The sequence below is a fragment of the Panthera pardus genome, unplaced genomic scaffold (assembly GCF_024362965.1).
Source record: "Panthera pardus isolate Hobbes unplaced genomic scaffold, ASM2436296v1 HiC_scaffold_8, whole genome shotgun sequence".
Taxonomy (NCBI): Eukaryota; Metazoa; Chordata; class Mammalia; order Carnivora; family Felidae; genus Panthera; species Panthera pardus.
In genome coordinates this window covers 88,360,798-88,380,714 of record NW_026527013.1, presented here as the reverse complement: position 1 = coordinate 88,380,714, position 19,917 = coordinate 88,360,798, and the positions used below count along the sequence as shown (strand labels likewise).

The window sequence follows — 19,917 nt, the reverse complement described above, 5'->3', positions numbered from 1 at the left end:
ACCATGGCTTATGCGGCAGAATGAGGGATCTGTTTCAAATCCATCACATTAACACTATCAATAACCCATGATGACCCATGATTGAGTAGTTTTAATTAAGTTCAGTTGGAGTATTGGGGGAAAGGTGCTTCATTTAATCCTTCATTAATAGTTAAAGTGAATATTATAAATACCTCTATAACTTCTGTAGCTTGAACATCTTTCTTTTTTATTGAATTTATTGTTTTTCTTTCTATAGAGTAGTGCCATTTGGGGAACTCTGATTCCCAGGAGCTTTAATGCTACCCCACTTCCAGCACTATAAAACAGAGGCCTGCTGTTTTAATCACGCCTCTCTCTCTCTCAATGTTGTTTGCGCCCTGGTACAACCCATCTGCCTTGAATCTAGGGCTCCGCTGGGGCTGCACACATCTGCCAGCCAGACTACCTTCGTACACAATTACTCAATCCACCGTAAGGCCTTTTAATAGGAAACAAGTGTGACAACGGCAAGCCTCTTTTTTTTTTTTTCCTCCTCCCTCTTAAACCACAGAGTCAAATAGCTCTAATAGAGATGAAGCTTGATAGATCCGCCCAGGTGTAGGTGAAATGGTAGAGCCTCAGGGGTAATAGATGCTGTGCTCTCATGCTGAAGTTTAGCACTCTGTCCTGACCGGCTCGCTAGCAGCAGTGAGATGGGCTGCTCCTTGTACAGTTACAGAGTCAACACGCTTCTTGCCGCTCACGTTTATGCCTAATCCGGAGGGCAACCTGGAGCTAGGTAAGAACAGCAGAACAGCTCTTTGACTTCAGCGTGTGGACAAAGGACAGCAAATGCAGTAAGTGGAAAATTTATTCTTCTTTTACTTGGGAATTAATTAAGGATGTTTACTCTCAGGGAATCCTCTAAAGACTGCAAAAGTGAACTAGCAAAAAGCCTGCGTTCATAACCCTGTGGATTTCCTCCGGTTTCGTTTTGCACAGTGCCTTGGCACTGTCACTGAAGCTTAAATACTCTGCAAGTGCCTTCCTCATTCAGAAGGTCTCGGAACTAAAATGTGGTGCTAATAATATTGCTAATTCAATCCTGTAGCCTGGCATATTACTCACTATTTCTGGGTGAAATGTCCTTTATTGCTGTCAGGAATGATGGTAGCAAGTGTTTCGTCACAGTTCTGACAATAAAAAAAATATGTAAGAAGCACATACTTTACTCGAAAATAGTTTTCAACTTTTCTGCATAGCTGTATTGTTATGTCACTGTTTGCTAATGTGTGGCATTTGCCTGAAATTTTTGCTCAACAAATCCATTCTACAGCTCAATCTCTTACCAAAGAAAAGATGCTAAAAACTAAACGCAGTATTAAGTTGTAGCAGCAATGACAATGATAATGAATTTTTAAACAAACAAAACAAAACAAAGGTCATTTGTCTGATAGCATAGGAAAAGATATTAAAGCCAGATGTAGGAAATCTCAACTTTGACTTTTTGGTCTTTCATGCTTGGTTTAAAGCAGCCTTCACTTTGCGTTTACTTTGCATTTACAACTTGAGATTCACTATTAAACTATATTTGAACTTCAAGTTCAGATTTGATCTAAATGCAGCCCTGTTCCTTGAGCCCCCTACTCTGATTTTTACTTGGCTATGGGGAATCTTTTTACTACTATACCATATATCCTGAATTGTGTTAACAAGCTAACTGTGGTGGACTTTTTCAGGTGGAATGTCAGCCAATGTGAAAGAATGTGTTTGCTGTTCAAATGTATGATGTTCCATGTAGGAAATAAACGCATGGGACATATGCTCTGACAAAGATTCCAGTTAGGATTCTAAATTCAATGCATCACATATTGCCCAAAGATAATAATATTAAAAAGGATGCAGTTAAAAACTGTCAGCACGTCATAATAGCTCTTTGCAATCATTCAAGGATTTTTTTTAACTTAGGCTTTTTTAAAAAATTAGTCTGGAAGGCATTGTTGTCTCAAAAGACAATGTACATATATAGGGTACATAGACAGGTGAAACTGGATAAAACACTGTTGCATTGTTTAAATAATTCCCTACCGGCCAGCGTTTTGTTTTTGTTTTCTAACTATTACAGATGGACATCATTGAAATTGATGGTTTAAAAACCATGACGGTAGAATCCTGATGACTCCTTTGTGTATATTCAGAAATGATTTATCTCGGATAAAGTTGCTGCTATGAGAGGTTTAATTAATTATTGCTTGTTAAATATATTTCTTTAAGAATTGCATTTGACATTACTGATGGTAGAGTAAATGCAGTTTAAAAGTCATTCTTCATGAAATACTTAAACCGACAATTGTTGGCATTGAATAGCGGTCAATGTCTACCCCCTACAGGGAGAGAATCTAATTTCACTATGCCTTCCCCAGTACATGAATACCATGGAGTACAGTTCACACATATGAATGCTGTAACCGTGTCAATGACTCCAACAAGTGCCCCTTAATGAAAAGGTCAGGTCTGTGATTAATAGGAAGCCTTTTTCAAAGGCTGGACTTCACTTCAGCACTGCCTTTAGATTTGTTTCTCCTTGATTTACTTCATTTGCCTTTCAAAGTATAATAAAAATCAAGTGGTACTATGCTGCACTTTTTAAATACTTTGTGGTTAATTTTATATGATGATAGCACATTGGTTGGAATATTTGGTTCGGTAAAAAAATAAGTAAGTGAAAAAATCATTCAAGCTTATTATTGAAGGCATAGAATGATGAATGAGAACTTTACACTTTATCCAAAGAGTTAGAATATATCGCCTTTGCTTAAGTTGCAGTTAATTTAATAAATTTGAAGAGTCACTGTGGGAATAAAGATGGAGTGACAGGAAGGGTTTGATATTTTACACAAGATTTATTATGCTTAAATGGTAGCTATATGCCAGCAAGTAAATATACACAAAGAACTCATGCAAATAATGATTTTTCACCAATGGTGAAATTCATTTAAGGATATGTAGCTAAGTGGTGATAAGACAGCAATTACATCTATTGATATCCTCAAAGAAGCAATTGAGTCATCTATAATTTACAACAGTGGCTTTGTTATAACCATCCCAGTTAAATCTTATGCTGAAAAGCATTAAGGTTAAGTCTAACTTAAAAGTAAAACAAATACTTTTTTTACAGGAATTACATTTTACTAATAAATATCCTGTTGAAATTTAAGCAATTGACAAATTACATTTTAAATAAATACCCTTGTCTTTTCATTTATGTAAGTGTTCTGTGTCGCTGTGGCTTTATCTGTACATGTTCTCAAATAAGATTGCAGTAGGAATAATTCGACAATACAAATAATGGAAGTAAGTGGAAAATATATACACTATATTTATTCACACAAATTCTAAAATACTTGGAGGAAAATTTTTAGAAATCACAGGATATATCAACTTATTCTAAGAGATCTGCTTCCTTGAAGAATTTTAATTTTTAACCATAAATCAACACAGGATTTAATAACTCCATTTTCACTTAAAACAAAGGAACTATGTTACATATCAAGATAGAGAGTATGGGGAAAAAGACAGTGAAATTTCAGTGGTCACTCAAGGAAGAGACAGTGTGGCCAACTGTACAACGGGTACAATGCTTCCTAGATGTGCTCCCACCTTATCAGTGCCCACAGTGTCTTCCGGGTACTCTTCTATCCAGGCTTCCATTTTTGTTATGAATCAGAAGCCAACCATTTCCAGGTAGGGTGCTATGAATAACATGAATTGGGCACTTGCAAGGAACCAAACACTGCCCTGAGCATTTGGTACCCATGATTTATTTAGTCCTGATAGCCCAATGAAGTAGGTACTGTTTCTATTCCCATTTATAAAAGTAAAACCAGAGGGGTTGAAGAACTTGACCAGTGCCATGTAGTTGGTAAGCAGTGGAACTTGGATTCAAATTAACTTTGCATGAGGACAGATAAATCTAAACACTAGACTGCACTGCTTCCCTAACAGGTGACTTCGTTATCAATGCCAAGTTGACTTTATCTCTGATCACCTGATCAGGACGACTTGAATTCTGAAAGAGATTTATAAATAGAAATAGATAGATGACCCAATCAAACAAAACATAAATCGTTAAATGCCAGTGAGTAAGACCACACTTCAGTTTACATCATCATTCAGTATGTATAGACCCTACTACTTTTCAGAGGTTTTACGACAAGTATGGGAGTTACAGCTATTATCTCATTTCATAGTTACATTTCAATAGTTGTAATAGTACATTTCAATAGTTACATTATCTCATTTCAATAGTTATAGCTATTATCTCATTGGGAGAAGAACTGGTCCTTCTACCCTCACTCAATTGTTAATTTTCCATTCGTGTTAGGTCTCTGAGAAGAGTTTGTCAACTCAGGATATTTCCAACCAATCCACTGTTGAACTTAACAGGGGTGATGCTAATCACAATGGTCTCTGAATGAGAGTCACCTAAACACATTCCCACCAACCACTACGGCAGTGAAAAAAAGTGAGCAGTTATTCACTCTTCAAGATTTTCAGGCCTTAGTTACTTAGTAGGACCATCTGGATTTTTTTTTAATAGAATGATCATTGAATTTCTCTTTATCTGTGAATACTTGTGTCATGTAAGCATAGCCTAGAAAAAACCTATTTGAAATATTTTATTTCAGATACAGATTTTCCAAGGAACTATATCTGTCGTATGACCCTCTGCTGGAACACTTTCTCCCCCAGACAGACCTTTATCAATATGATTGAGAATATTCTTTGTAGAGAACTCAAAAACAAAATATTTATGATAAAAAAAACCCTTCTATTTCATAATATAACTTTTGTCATTATGGGCTTGTGTATCTTCTCCCAGATAAAGACAGAATATTCATTTTACAGGGAGTTTTTTATTTCTAAAAGCCTATCTTATCATAATTGTTAAGGTGAGAGATCCACTTCTATATACACAAGCAGTTTTATGCATGGCAAATTTAATGAAAATGAGGAAATTACTTCAAATTTTTAGCGAACCCAACCCACTTTTTAAAAAACTGGATATGTAAAAATGTTACTTTAATTCTCATATATCCTTTTGTGTTGATAAAAGATATCTGATGAAAAAAAAGGTATGGGATGAAGATATTTAAATATGTTTGGCATTTATAAAACCATAGACTGTTTTTATACAAAAGAAGACAGAGAAGAAAACAAGTAATTTTTTTTTTCAAACTAATCTTAAGATCCTAAGAGAATTAATCTTTAGTGACAAGATCTGAAAGCCCTAAAAACCTTGAGGATTGATGATTACTTGAAAAACTTCGATCAGAGACTTCCCTATCACTGTCATAACTCAAAGAGTTCAACAGGCTAGCTTCTTGAAGTTAATCTTACCCTCATAAATCCTTTTTGGATTATCCAGACAACACTTCATTTTCATTTGTAGGGTCATCTTCACTGGGAGGGTCTCCTAATCCCATCCCCCTCCTTTTTTTGGCCTGACTCATCCCAAGCCTTCTATCAGGGGTCCAGTCTACAATTAATTCTGATATTGTCTCATACTGGCTTACTTACTACTGGCTTATGTTCCAGGGAAATACTGAGAACACTGTAGGTTTAGACATTGTGCTGACGGACAGTTCCGTTCATATCTGGTGGTCACAATTGCTATAGTCTCATACATCTTGAAGCCAAAACCAGCAGTCAACCACAACTCGATTCATGCATGTCCTTGCTTTGTGTGGAAGGAAGGCTCTTGGTCCCAGTTTCCCTACACAAATCAGACTCCTAGCTACCATGGGTTTACTTCTGCAACCAATATCCAAAAATTCTTCTTAATATTGCTTAATATTAAATATTCTCTTCATTTTAGGCTCATTGACACCTATATCCTGTTTAGAGAGTGGCATGAATTTTTAATTTTGTTATGAAGTACATTTTATCATTGCTGTGTGTTCAGAGTTAAAGTTGGAGGTGCGACAAACTCAGGGTTTCAAAGAGGCGTTTCATTAGCAGTCAACTTCATTTTGTTTTGTTCCTTAATATTGTACAAATTACACATGCTTCATCATAACTTTCCTGATAAACTGTATTTTCAGTCATTCTAGAATTTATTTTCCCTAGATAACCATCTGCTACTAAGTACACATATCCATGTTAGTATTTAAACTTGGGTTTGACTGAATTACAAAACTAAAATCCTTATAAGTGGAATACTGAACATGAAGTAGAACACTGGGGTTCAGGTCCTCTTTTAGACAATTATTCGGTCGTTTTTAAAATGTATAGAATATCGGCCATTCAACATTTTTTGATTTATTTGCACACGAAAGAATTGTGAAAAGCTCTTTGTAAAGTGACCAGGAAAAATGAGAAATTTTTATGAGACATAGAAGGCCATGAGAGTGCATCAGCTCAGCATCTGATGTCTCATTCAGGACTTGCCTGGCTTTTAAAGGGTTTTGTATGTGTGGAGGACTCTATGTTTGGTATAACTTATGTTGTATAAACCATCACACATATTTTCTCCCCTATATTAAAATATATTTCAGTGATGTTTAATCAGAAAACTTTTATCTCAGCCTGAGTTTCATTTAACAAAAGAGGAGTTTCCATGAAAAATTATGTCTTGGCGTGAACAAACACTTCTCAATTTCCTTAATTTGTGAGCTTAATGAGGGATTCATATTTGATTTTTCCATTTCTTGGTGGGTCTCTTTTCAGTCCTGTTCTGAAGGATTTAAGAAATGAAAGAAAATTAACAAAGGAATCCAAAAACCTTTACCATTTAAAAGTGAGCCTCTAAAACTGAATCCTGGAATTCAGCTTCGTTTACCCTATAGTCCTAGCCAACAATTGCCTGACACATGGTGAAGAACAGGAATGCTGTACTAACAAAAATATCTTCATATTCACATAAAACATTGACATATATTGGCATCTTTGCTCTTAGCTACCCTATGAGATAGTATAACACTAATACATTCATTTTTTTTCACTTCTTAAATAATGTTAGAAGTATATTTTAACAAGGCTGATTTTCAGGAGACTATAGATGCTGGAGAGGATGTGGAGAAATGGGAACCCTCTTGCATTGTTGGTGGGAATGCAAATTGGTGCAGCCGCTCTGGAAAGCAGTGTGGAGGTTCCTTAGAAAATTAAAAATAGACCTACCCTATGACCCAGCAATAGCACTGCTAGGAATTTACCCAAGGGATACAGGAGTACTGATGCATAGGGGCACTTGTACCCCAATGTTTATAGCAGCACTCTCAACAATAGCCAAATTATGGAAAGAGCCTAAATGTCCATCAACTGATGAATGGATAAAGAAATTGTGGTTTATATACACAATGGAATACTACGTGGCAATGAGAAAGAATGAAATATGGCCTTTTGTAGCAACGTGGATGGAACTGGAGAGTGTGATGCTAAGTGAAATAAGCCATACAGAGAAAGACAGATACCATATGGTTTCACTCTTATGTGGATCCTGAGAAACGTAACAGAAACCCATGGGGGAGGGGAAGGAAAAAAAAAAAAGAGGTTAGAGTGGGAGAGAGCCAAAGCATAAGAGACTGTTAAAAACTGAGAACAAACTGAGGGTTGATGGGGGGTGGGAGGGAAGGGAGGGTGGGGGATGGGTATTGAGGAGGGCACCTTTTGGGATGAGCACTGGGTGTTGTATGGAAACCAATTTGACAATAAATTTCATATATTGGAAAAATAAATAAATAAACATTAAAAAAAGAAACAAGGCTGATTTTGTGACCAAGTATTTAATTTATACAAAATGAAAATTTGAGCAAGAAAAGCTTATGTGCACTCATTTCATTACCTTGAAGATACAAAAGCAAATATACGTGGGTGAATATAGAAATGTAAAGTAACTACAGGGTGTCCTGTCATTTATATTATCTCATTTAATCTTCATATTGATAGCAAAAGAGGTTTGTCCTTTGCAGTTTACAGATAAACAATGTGTTTTACTTTCTCAATTTTATGAATAACATTAAACTAATGAAAGTATTTCCAAGAGGCTGATATACTATCTGAAAGCAGCAAATGTGCACAAACATGCTGGGATGCCCACATGCAGGGTAGCTTGGGACAGAGGCTATTTTTTTTATAGTTCCAGTCCTTTGGACTGGAATTTAGAGACTCAAACTATTTCAATACATTATGGACCTTAAGGATGCACGTATACACCATATATGTGGTAAGACTCCTACCTGACAAAAGTCTTAGTATTGCCATCATATTTTGATTCAAGAAAATATAAGAAATGGGTGTGATATCAATGCCATGTGTTTCAAGAAGGCATTTTACTTTGGTACCTTTAGGAGAATACAAATGTTATAGATGATTTTATCATGTAGAAAAAGATGTATATTTTATATCAGACCTTGTATTTATATCATGTTTTTAGGCATATTCATTAATTTCTGTTACAATAATGTAATAAATAACTTGCTCCTTGTGTGTGTAGTTTGTGTCAAAGCAAATACGTCCGTGTATGAATGATTTCTATTATCCATTCCACAGTAATAGCTCTCTTAAATAAAAATGATTTTTCTTTTATTTAAAGAACTATAGTTCATAATTTAAAAAACAAATTTCATCACAAACTTTTGTGTGCACCAACAGGAAAAAAAAATCTGTGAATTTCAAATAATTGTTTCCTGGCTTACTTTGGCTGCTTTAGAGTTTTGAATATTTATAGTAATCACTTGCTATTCTCTGCTGCTATAGAAACACTGTATTTTTATATTTAATGTGTTACTTTAAACAATGACTGTGGCTACGGACAGCATTACATAGAGATCTTGTAGGTAGACTACAAGTTTTTAAAATAATGTTATTAACCTTTTTTTTTTTAATTTGTTCATTTTGGAAATTGTGAAGTTTGCTTTTTTTATTATGACAAGACCCAAACATTTATTTTATTAGTATGACTTGGGTTGTATATTGCCCACATGGAATCTTTTTAGACTCTCCAAAACCACTAGACTCACAAAACTGCCATTGGCTATTGCTGACACTAGCCCACTGGGAAGGAGGTAGGATAAGAGATGACAACAGACTGCCAGCAGGACAGCATCAGCGGCTCCCCTTGTGACAGCAGAGAAGATCAAAATGGGGGCGGGGGGTAGGGGAAACACAGGATTAGAAACCCTGTTCCCTGAGGAAACCGATATCTTCTGTTACAACAGGGGTACAGCTAAGTTCCTGCAGGTGGTCTGCCCAGTGAAAATAGTCACCATACTCGGGGAAACCTGTCAGGAGTCTTACTATCAGATATTTACAATTTTCCCAGTCTATATACAGCGTAGCAGTCAAGGTCCTTTGTGCCATAGGTAACTTTTCCTAGTAATACCATTAGCCTTTTAATTTTTATCATGTTTCCAGGAAAATAGAACTAGACAGCTCATAAAAGATGAAATTGGCATGACAAAGGGGAAAGTGCATTGTATTCTCTATCCACAGATAGTTAACATGAAGTTCGAGAAGATTCGTTTGAAGGACTGCCATGGCATATTTCCATTCTGTCTACAAAAACTAAAAACCTCATTTGCAGTTATACTTATTGCACAGAGACCTGCTGTCATTTGTCGTTTTGATTTTGCTTCCAAAATATTTTAAGCATCTCTGCCCCTCTGTAAACTTTAAAAACTATATATACCTACACACCAACATTTTGAAGGGCTGAAAAAGATCTAGATCCAAGGGAAATTTCTATCCTTTATATGAGATTAGACTGAGGAAGGTGAAGACTACATTTTCTAAGACTAAAGCTCAGAATCAATTATGTAACTGCTTTAAATACTTAAGGCTTCACATAAGATACGCCTGGAATTGCTTCCAAAGCTCAGGATACTAGTTCTGGAGGACCACCTTTGATATGGGAACAGGCTAATAGGACCCATCCATGGTACGTCACTTGTGGCTGCAGCAATAATGTTATATGTCAGCATGTCTTAGGGGAAGAAAGTGCATTTGGCAGGAACTCTGGCTTTTCTGGAGAGAAGCAGTATCATGGGCAGATGATAACTTGGCAAGTTCCTGCAACTGCAACTGTGACCATTAAAGTTTAAGGATTGACTCAAGCTATTTTTTTCTGAAAGGACTAAGGGCTGGGCACGTTAAAAACATTTTGAGTGCATTTGTTATTGTGGTTCCCAATCCTAATTACTTCTCAAAGCACTGCTAAGAATTTATATTGGGGCACCTGAGCGGCTCAGTCTGTTAAGCGTCTGGCTCTGGATTTCGTCTCAGGTCATGATCTCATGGTTTGTAAGTTCGAGCCCTGCATGGGGCTCTGCACTGACAATGTGGAACCTGCCTGGGATTCTCTCTCTCCCTGTCTCTTTGCCCCTCCCCGACTCGTGCGCACACACTGTCTCTCTCAAAATAAATAATGTTTTAAAAATGGAATTTATATTAGTGATATTTAAACAAGTGAACACTAAGAAACAATATGCTATTCAGGTTGTATCTACTAGTTTACTGTCTAGGAATAGATATTAGCTATACAGTAATTATAAAATGTGTGTGCATTTATATACATAGTCTTAGATAATGACTAGACAACTTACCAAATTTCAGAGATTATACTTGTATAAAGTTAAAATTAGCATGGACAGATCATTTAAAAACATGTATCATTTAATAACAGCTACATTTTTACTTGTAAAATGAGAAGTTTTAAATAGATAATGCACCTAGTTTCTTTGGTTTCTAATTTAAAATATGTATACACACATCATTTCATTTGTAATAATGAACAGCACTGTTTAAAACTTAATTTAAAAACTTTGAGTAAGATAACAAGGATATATTACTCTTATAGAGATGTGTGCTGATATTTAAAAAATTTTATTTTTTATACTACATTTGATGACTTAAAGTCAGTCTTGACTGAATTAATAAACTCCTGAGTAATTAAATATCCTCAAGTTATTTGAATATTGAAAAAAAGGACATTGATTCTTTTAGTTAATTTTTCTGGTTTCTGTTAAGTGCTGATCATGAATTAAGGAATTAAAAACCATTTCTTGCACTTTAAATAGATAATAATTTGCCTTTTTTTCTATTCTAGATAATTTTTTATTCTGTCAAACTGTAGACCCCATAATGAAATGGAGATGGTACAGTGTAATTAGCTACAAATAGTGAACTTAATTTATCTTAAATTATGTGTAATAAGAGAAAAAATATGAAACCACATTAAGAATGATGTTACTTAAAGAAATAAAAAAAACGTATTGTAATTAGTTCATGTTCCTTTTGAAATTAGAGCTATAAGTCTTTGGAAAATTTGTCAGAGATATATGAAGTTTCTATTAGATCTTTTTTTGTTTGTTTGTTATGTACCACATTTGTTATTTAATAGATAATGAGTTTTAACATCAGCTGTGGCTGGATCTCTTAATTTGAATACTATGCTTAAAGCATCTTTTGATTTCTTTTAACAAGATATCTCAAAGTTAGAAGATCTTTGAAATAGTCTGTATCCTTAATTAGATTTGATCCCAACCTGTGCAGCACAAGCCATTATTAATTGAGATTTATGCAAAAGAAGATAGAGGTAATGAGCATTTGAATGGCTCATGGATCAGTGCAGACTTAAATTTACTGTAGCATGTTTTCATTGATCACCCCTACAGTTAGGGTGGACTTTACTGAGAAGCATAGAGAACTAGGAAATACAAAGAATGGGATTGACCTTTAGCAAATTTTGAGTGTTAGGAACTTTATCTTTGATAATCTTCCCTTCACTTCACAACTTTTTTCAATTCAGGGAGCAATTTCTCTTCCCTTCTCTCAGCAGTTGAGTCACCCCCTTGCTCATAGACTTCATACTGACTTCCGATTACCCCAAAACTTGAACTTCTGCCAACAGCAGCAGTTTTTTTTTTTTTTTTCAGTTCAGAAAGCTCCATGCTCTTAGTCTTTACTCTTTGACATTGTCACCCTCTTCCCCAGTAATTCCTAAATCAAAACACTCATTCCTTGGGTGTAGTAATTACTGCTAGGTCCTGGACGGGAAGTCAATTAAGCAAAGACACAGAATGTTGAATGAGTATCATTCAACAGTTTGATGGGTATATTTTAATTAATAAGCCTTTAACACTTCGGGTGTTTACATTTTAGTAAGAGCATTCCTCTGATTCAAAGCGTGTTTCTAATTTTTGAAGCTTCAGCAAAAATTTGAAAGAGATGAGCTTCCCCGCAAGTGCTGAGCTCCGTTCCTTTCCACCTCTAAGATGTGATCGGTCTCTGGCCAGCTCTGACCCAGGAAGCTGCTCCCTGGCTAGCACTCTTAGTCCGGAGAGGAGGATCTATGACAACTTGGTGTCAATTTTTGCTGTCCACTCACTTTTGCCTGTTCTATTCTCATGCTCTAAATATTTTGAAACCAGCCAATAGAAGAACCTTACGGAATGCAAATCGTATTTAAGAGAAGTTTTAAAATTCGCTTTTCATGCTTATGTGTTACAAGTCCATTTTTCACCTTCTCTTCCATTCCAGGTGTTCCTGCTTAGCCCCTAACCCCTACATCCTCCTAGCATACCTTCCTTCTGAAATGAGTTGGAAATTCAGAGGGAGTGAAAAAAGGAAAAGAGAAATAGAAAAGGCCCTGACTGAATGTTGCTAATTGAGGGAAAGTGAGGCTGCTCCATGTATGAAGTATTGTTCCCAGTGGCTGCTGCTGAGATGAACATTAATCTTCTTTTAGTAAACTACATTTATATAATTAATCATGTTGTCATTTGGGGGTTAGTGATGCAGTTTGCCTTGGATAACTGCCGGATACTGCAGACCTTTACGCTAGCCTAAACTTTTCTGACTTACCTAGTCTAAATACCTTTACACTGAACTCAAAGTTAGTGTGCTAATGTCGTTTTGCTCTAGCTATTTTTTTTTTGTTATCCTTGTCCTTGTTTTAAGTTGATCTTGAGATTTTACATGAGAAAAAGAAGAGCAATTAAATATTCCTCGCTAGTGAATTTCTTAGTGATATTACTGATAAACTGTGGATGTAGTTGAATGGTTAAACTTTGCCAGAGCAAGTATGTATATAGCACATGCTGTCCCTGACACACTTGAAGTTGTACACTTTTTGAAAGAATGAAATATAGCTGTTGGAAAACCATTATTTTATGGCACAATTTAAACATCCTTCCCAATTCTATGAAGCCTTGAGCTAGGTAGTATCTTTTCCTGCTCTGAATTCTGTACCATGTATTACTTGGGTCATTTCTTTGATAGCTGCCTGTACAGAGGCATTTCCATTCCCTGCTAAATGCTAAGCTTCTTGGACACAGAGACCAGGGCGTCTACTTCTTTGTGTGCAACACAGCCGTGGCAAAGTAGGTGTTCAATAAACACTTCTTTGATTGAGGATTGACAGTTTCCACCCTGTATATGCAGATTGAGGGGTCTTTACCTTCTGTCTCTATACCCCATTTGCTGTTTAATTGGCTATTAGCTGGAACTGATTGATAGACATGAACACTTTTTTTTCAAAAAGAGAATTGGCAGCTATGTAAATACAGCACTTAACCTTAAGCACTCAGCCATTAACCTTAATCACTGTCCATTAACCTTAAAGCACCCCAGGTTTCTCCCCTTACAATCCCCCAAAGCAGACCCCACTGAATGCATTCTTTAGCACAAAAAAGAATCTTTTAGAATGTTTTTCTTATTGTTCTATGAGTGGCTATAAAAAAATGTATTTTGAAAGGGAACACTTGACTCTATTTCTTTATGTAGATGCTAATTAATTTTCCAGGTGTTCATAGAAAGATACAATATTGGAAAAAATATTTTGAAGAGCATGTTGGGATATATTTGGTAAGGAAAAAACTAAACAATGTTTTTTTTAAAGTGCCATTTATAAGGTTGATAATCACAAGTGCATTACATACCACTTTCTACTTAAGCCTGGAAACATGAAAAATAAATAAACTTTTTCTATAGCTGCTACTAAAATCATATTTAAAATGAACTTCAGATATGTAGGCACAATCACTTACTTTAAGAATAGTGGCTTCCTGAAATACTTTATATCTAATGTCAGAGAATAACAAAGACAGAAGGATAAAGGCATTTCCTTTTTTAAACATAACACTTTAGATTTATTCTTTAAGTGTGCTCATCAATAGAAATAACCCCTATTATTGAAATAATTTTAATGAAATGATAAGGAGAATAATCATAATCCTTTATAGTCTATAAAATTTATGTTTTCTATTTTGGGTGTTTCACAAAAAATATATAATAATGGTAATGGAAAGATGCAAAATGTCACCTGTCAGTTAATGCATTCCAATTTATTGTGTTTGTTTTATATCCTAGTTTTGTTTTACCAAGATGTATATTCACAACCTATAGTTGTAGTAAAATGACATGACAAAGTTGCAAAAAGTTTTGTGTGTAATTGTATACATAATGATGTTTTACAGCCTCAATCTTTGGAGGGAAAGCAGTAAATCAGTGAAGTTCCCATTGTATTTTGAACATGATACATATTAGGGTGAGGTGGACTAGAATGTGGGAGGATGGCTGGCATTTGGGGAGGCAGAGAGAGAGCACCTTGCTGTATTCAGGAAAGCAATTTGATACTAATGGACTGATTATTTTTAGATTTGCCAAAGTGCTCAGTGTTGCTCCAAATCCCAGAAGGAACTGACACTAGAAGGTGTGAGCAACTGAGGGCAGGGGAGGGTCTCCCTTACAACTGCATTTCAAGGTATATTTTAACAAATGTGAAATCTCACTGGAAAAACAAACCAGTGTAACACGATGACTTCAACTCCACAAAGATGTTACTTCAACATTGGCTGGTTAGCTGTTCCCTTGGAATTTTCAGTTACCTAACTGAGGAAGAAGGTGATAATGAGAGAGGGACTCGAGAAAAGAGAGTTCAGGCAGAAGGAGCTCCACAAAGGCATCCAATCCAAAACGGACCTCCTATTTTGAGAATTAATCAATAGCTTTCACAGCAATTACTCTCCATATGCTTAGCTGCCTCTCTAAGCACTTCTGCCATTCGTTCATTCTTGGCCCCCGAGGAGGCTCTTGAAGGTACACAGACACTAAGACCATAAATGAACAGTTTCACTTATTGTTTAGTAGATTCCATACCCTCACATCACTATATATATGGATAAATAGACATAACCATACACACTGACATTCTTTTCATACAAGGTGAGGAAAAATAAATGCAGATTTAGCTCCAAATTTGAACAAGTAAATGGAAGTAAATTTCTGTCCTTCATCTTTGCAGACTGTCTGTTAAAATATATACATTTGTTCATTTGAGTAATGTTGCTTAAGGAACCATGTCACTTTAAGAATAGGTCATTGCACTTGTTGAAACCGTGATGTAAACATATTAAGGGTATATTTTGAATTATTATTTTCTTTTAAAAACACGTAACAGGTACTCTTCTATCATGCTTTTTTACTCACAAAGGAACAACTAGGAATAAGACAAATTTCTTTCCCTAAATATGATTATCAAGTGCTATAATATGTGAGATCAGATAATGGAAAACTGATTAAAATGTCATCTTAATTTTTTTTTTTTTTACAGAACTTGGTTAGGAATAATAAGTAATTGTAGCCATGTCTCCAAGTTGCAAGACATGGTTAATTTAATGATAACACAATTAAAAACAAATTAAACCATGTTGATATTGTACAAGCCAATGTCTTACATCAGGTTCTAGGGACTACTTAGAGAGTTTGGACTACATAAAATGTATATTATTTTCTAACCTCTGTCTTTTCTATGTTTACTCTATCACCTTTTTGTTACTTACCAGTTTGGATGTTCATGCATGAGAAACACAAGATTCTAAAAATGTACTTTATTAAATACTTACATAGCAAAACAATATACTCAGTATTAGTAAAAGCAAATTTTTAAATTTGTTTAGTATTTTTATCATTTCACTCGGTCACCTGAATGCCTAGCATATATTAGATATTCATGTTATTTATTGAATCTTTTTTCTTTATAACAATTTTTATCTATTTATTTATTTTGAGAGAAAGAGACAGAGAGAGAGAGAGAGAGAGAGAGTATATGTGCACATGTAGGGGAGGGGCAGAAGAGAGAGGGAGAAAGAATCATAAGCCAGACTTGATGAGATCACGACCTGAGCTTATATCAAGAGTTGGACGCTTAACTGACTGAGCCACCTAGGAACCCCTGAATAAAATTATTTAATTCTTCAAATTAAGCACTGTTAGTCTAGTTTCATAAAAGTAACTTCAGATTCTGCCAATCTGTTGCATTCTTTTGCACACCCCCACCTGGTTGGTGGCTCTACATTTGGACAGCTGAGACATATTTAAAAGATTCTTAAACCAACTTCCCCTTATCCCTAGGTTCTAAAGAAAGAAAGAAAAAAAAAAAGACTTTCATGGGAATCAGAAATTGCCTGCATGAATACTGTTTCAAGTGAAAGCAGGAATGGGTGTCACGGATTAACTAGGAGTTTTATAAGTAAATCCCATGCACATCACCTATCAGTTAACAAAATATCTGTTCAGAATTAATTACGTACAAAAGATTGGGGGAAAAAGAAAGAACATAGGGATGCCTCCTACTTCCCAGCAAAATCACCCGGTTGCGTATTCTGTGAATTTCCTTCTTAAAAGACTGTTCTTGAAATTCATTTCGATCTCATTTTATCTGTAAAAGATTGAGGTCAGAGTGTCCAACCCAACCCAGTAAAGTCAGCTCCAACATCTGTATGACTGCATTTTCTCACTTGAGATTTTTTTTTTCAAACGTTAAGTAGAAAGGAATTTAAGAAAATGATATCTGTTTCATATGTGTTTTTACCCTTAAAACAGCAAGTCAGTGCACTACCGCTACCCCAAAACCAACACAAGAAACAGCTAACCACTCATCACATTCACCCACACCCGCACACCAAATGAACAAACAAACACATAAGCAGACATAAAAAACAAACCAACTACGAAAACAGAGTCTGCCTCTCTAACGTTTCATCATTGCAAGGAAATTTCAGGTTGAATGTGTATAGTAAAATATACTTTCACCAGGGAATGCGAGGGGGGCTGTCCCTACCCCTCCTGGCCTCAGCCCCAGCACTCCTGGGACCCAGCACTCCTGGGGGCGGGGGTGAGAACTCTGGCGCCTGTAGCCCATCTGAGGCCTGCTGGAAGAAAAATGATGTCACAGATGTTTCACTGTTTCTTCCTCATCTCCTCTATTTCCTTCTTTACTTATACCTTTAAAGGCGTTTTCCTATTTCCAGTTTGTCTTCACTTTTTCCAACCTCTGCCATTTTTCCGAAGCTCTCACGTCCCTTAGCTAGAGGGACAATTTTTCTGACCAAATATAAACATTCATTCCCACTGGCCCTTTGTATTTTCTCTTAATTTTGACTGCGGATGGAGCTGCTTTTTTTTCCCAGGGTAGAAGTGAGGGTGTGAGGATCCTCCCCTGAGTTTGCCATCTCTAGGGAGGCCCTGGAGACTACTGGCTATTAATTAACATTTTATGATGCCCTTCACACCCTTCAGAGGAAATACACTGTCTTAACGCCAAATAGTAATAGTTCAGTTCTCCTCTCCTTTGGGTTCTGGATGCACCAGCTCTCACCCTCCTAAGGGGGGGGTGGGGGAGGAATGTTAGACTCCATATTATACCTACCTAGAGGATAAAATGTCAAGTGTAAAGGCTCCTACAAGGAGGAATGCTTTGTACCAATTTCAAAATATTTCTCTGAAAAGAAAAAAAAAAATGAAAAAGGGAACACTCCTCAGCTTAACGATTGGATGAGAAAACCCACTCCCCTGGAATTCTATACAATATAAATAGGGAGCAGGATTTCTCACCTGTGCTTCCTGTAGTTCTTTCACTAGAGAACAACCTGCCTTTTTGAGAAGAGCAAACTGTGGGTTCACTTGTCTCGAAGACCACCTTCACCACACAGGAAGGTCCTGCTCTAGGTGAAGTTTCTGTGTGATGCTGTTTTTGGCTTGCACACAATTGTGTCTCTCATCCATTTTTTTTTCTTTTTATTTAAAATATAGAAAACTGGTTCCTCTAGTGAGGAAATTTCAGGTTTACTTCATTTATATTCTCTAATCATATTATTTTTAATATTACGTTAGAGTCAGAGAGATCCGACAGAAACATTACGTTAGAGTCAGAGAGATCCGACAGAAACTGTCGTTTTTGTTTTTGTTTTTGTTCTTGTTTTTTTCCCAAGGCCAAAAGATAAGGAAAGATAAGGAAAGTGACAGAGTTAGGATTCTCTCACTTCTAGCAGTAGAGACCCAGAGCCCTCGTTGTCACCATGATGGAACATACACAGCCATGTAGTGTTTTGAATTCATCCAGATCTCAAAGATCTGGACCCATGTGTGTCTCGGGTATCTGGGCTTTCTTGCACTAAAGGTATGGAAAATAGAACTATAACTCACTCCTGCCTCAGTGTAGTGTTATCTGTTATATTTTTCTTTTTAAGCTTTTCTTTTCATGGAAAAGTATCCTCTTTGAATCTGATGTTTAAGGTAATTCTTACAGTGTGGGGATTCTTATTAATGACTGGAAATTCTCTTCTTAGTTTCTAAACCGTCTAAATGATCAGATATGTTTATTCAGCTATTCTCATGGTAATTAAAACATGCATTATATTAGAACTAAATGTAGAATACGAAGATGTATCCATGGATAGCATTTAAATCTTTCCCATTTCTTTTATTCTTGTAATCATAATCATTTTTAAGTTAAAATCATGGGAGATAAAGGGATTAAGCATAAAGTTTTATGTGAAAAACTTCAGATGTTAATAAGAAGAAGGAAACTAATATTTAATAACTACTTAGGTATCAAGTATTTTGCCTAACCATGTTTCTATCTGTGAGTGTGTGTGTGTGTGTGTGTGTGTGTGTGTGTGTGGTTCGTTTTTTTTCCCCATCAAACATATCTGTATGAGGAAAGCATAAATGGTGGCTCAAAGAGATTGAGTTGCTGATGTTCATATCTAGCATTGGGAAGAGCAGTGATTAAGACCCAGAGCAGTCTGACTCCAGTTTTGTAACACCAGGTATCCTTGTTACTGCCATTCTCACCATTATTGGAAATGTTACCAATGGTGACTACATCTCTCAATAGTAAAAGCTGTTGTTAATCACACTATTTGCCATTTTGCAGAGATAGTATTCTACTTTTTGAATGTCAGGGTTTCATGATGTTTCAGATTTTCCTTTCTCCATTGTTAAAGTCTACTGACGTAACTTGATGATAGTTTAGTTGAGTGGACCTATATTCCTGTGAAATAGTATAGTGAAGTGTGTGTTAGTGAAAGTTTAAAAGCAGAATACTGATTTGTGACTGGGTTTACTTCTTCTGGCATATGATACCTCTAAAGTATTTAAAAGTATTTTATAATTTGAGAACCACTGGATGTATTATCTAATATAAATGGGGGGGGTCATGTTTTATCTGAAAAAGTCTGGAGAGTTTGATGGGAAAAAAGACAAGTGAAATACGGATTAAAAGATAGAGCAAATATCAGCACCTTCTTGACCAATATAAATGCAAAGCACTAATAAATTTTAACCTATTTCTTGAATAATTAAGCTATTGAGTAAGCTCTTCTTGCTTTTTTAAGGTCTAAGAGTTTACTTTACCACCTCCATACCCCCAAATCCATATTCCTTCAAAGTCTAAAGCCTTCTTCAACATTTACATAATTCCTGAAACGTGTTGGAGTGGGGAAATCAGACAATGCAACTCATTTTTTGTTTTTTTTTTTTTGTAGCCTTTGACTTTAAGCCAACTTTCCCTCAATTCATGAAATAATTTTGCCATTTCTCTTGATTTTATTTATATGGATATAAAAACACGCACACATATATATTAATATGTGTTTTTCTTTCTATTCACATATA

The 19,917-nt window shown here is 35.7% G+C and overlaps 1 protein-coding gene across 2 annotated transcripts in view; it reads left to right on the top strand.

Annotated features, from left to right (window-relative positions):
• The first annotated feature begins 432 nt into the window (after positions 1-432).
• The window catches only part of SEMA3A (semaphorin 3A), a 463,579-nt gene continuing 444,094 nt past the window's right edge, over positions 433-19,917 (top strand). For both annotated transcript variants that reach the window (XM_019451313.2, XM_019451314.2), the window contains exon 1: positions 433-818. The gene's annotated coding sequence lies outside the window, so the exon portion shown is untranslated. The remainder of the gene's footprint in view (positions 819-19,917) is intronic.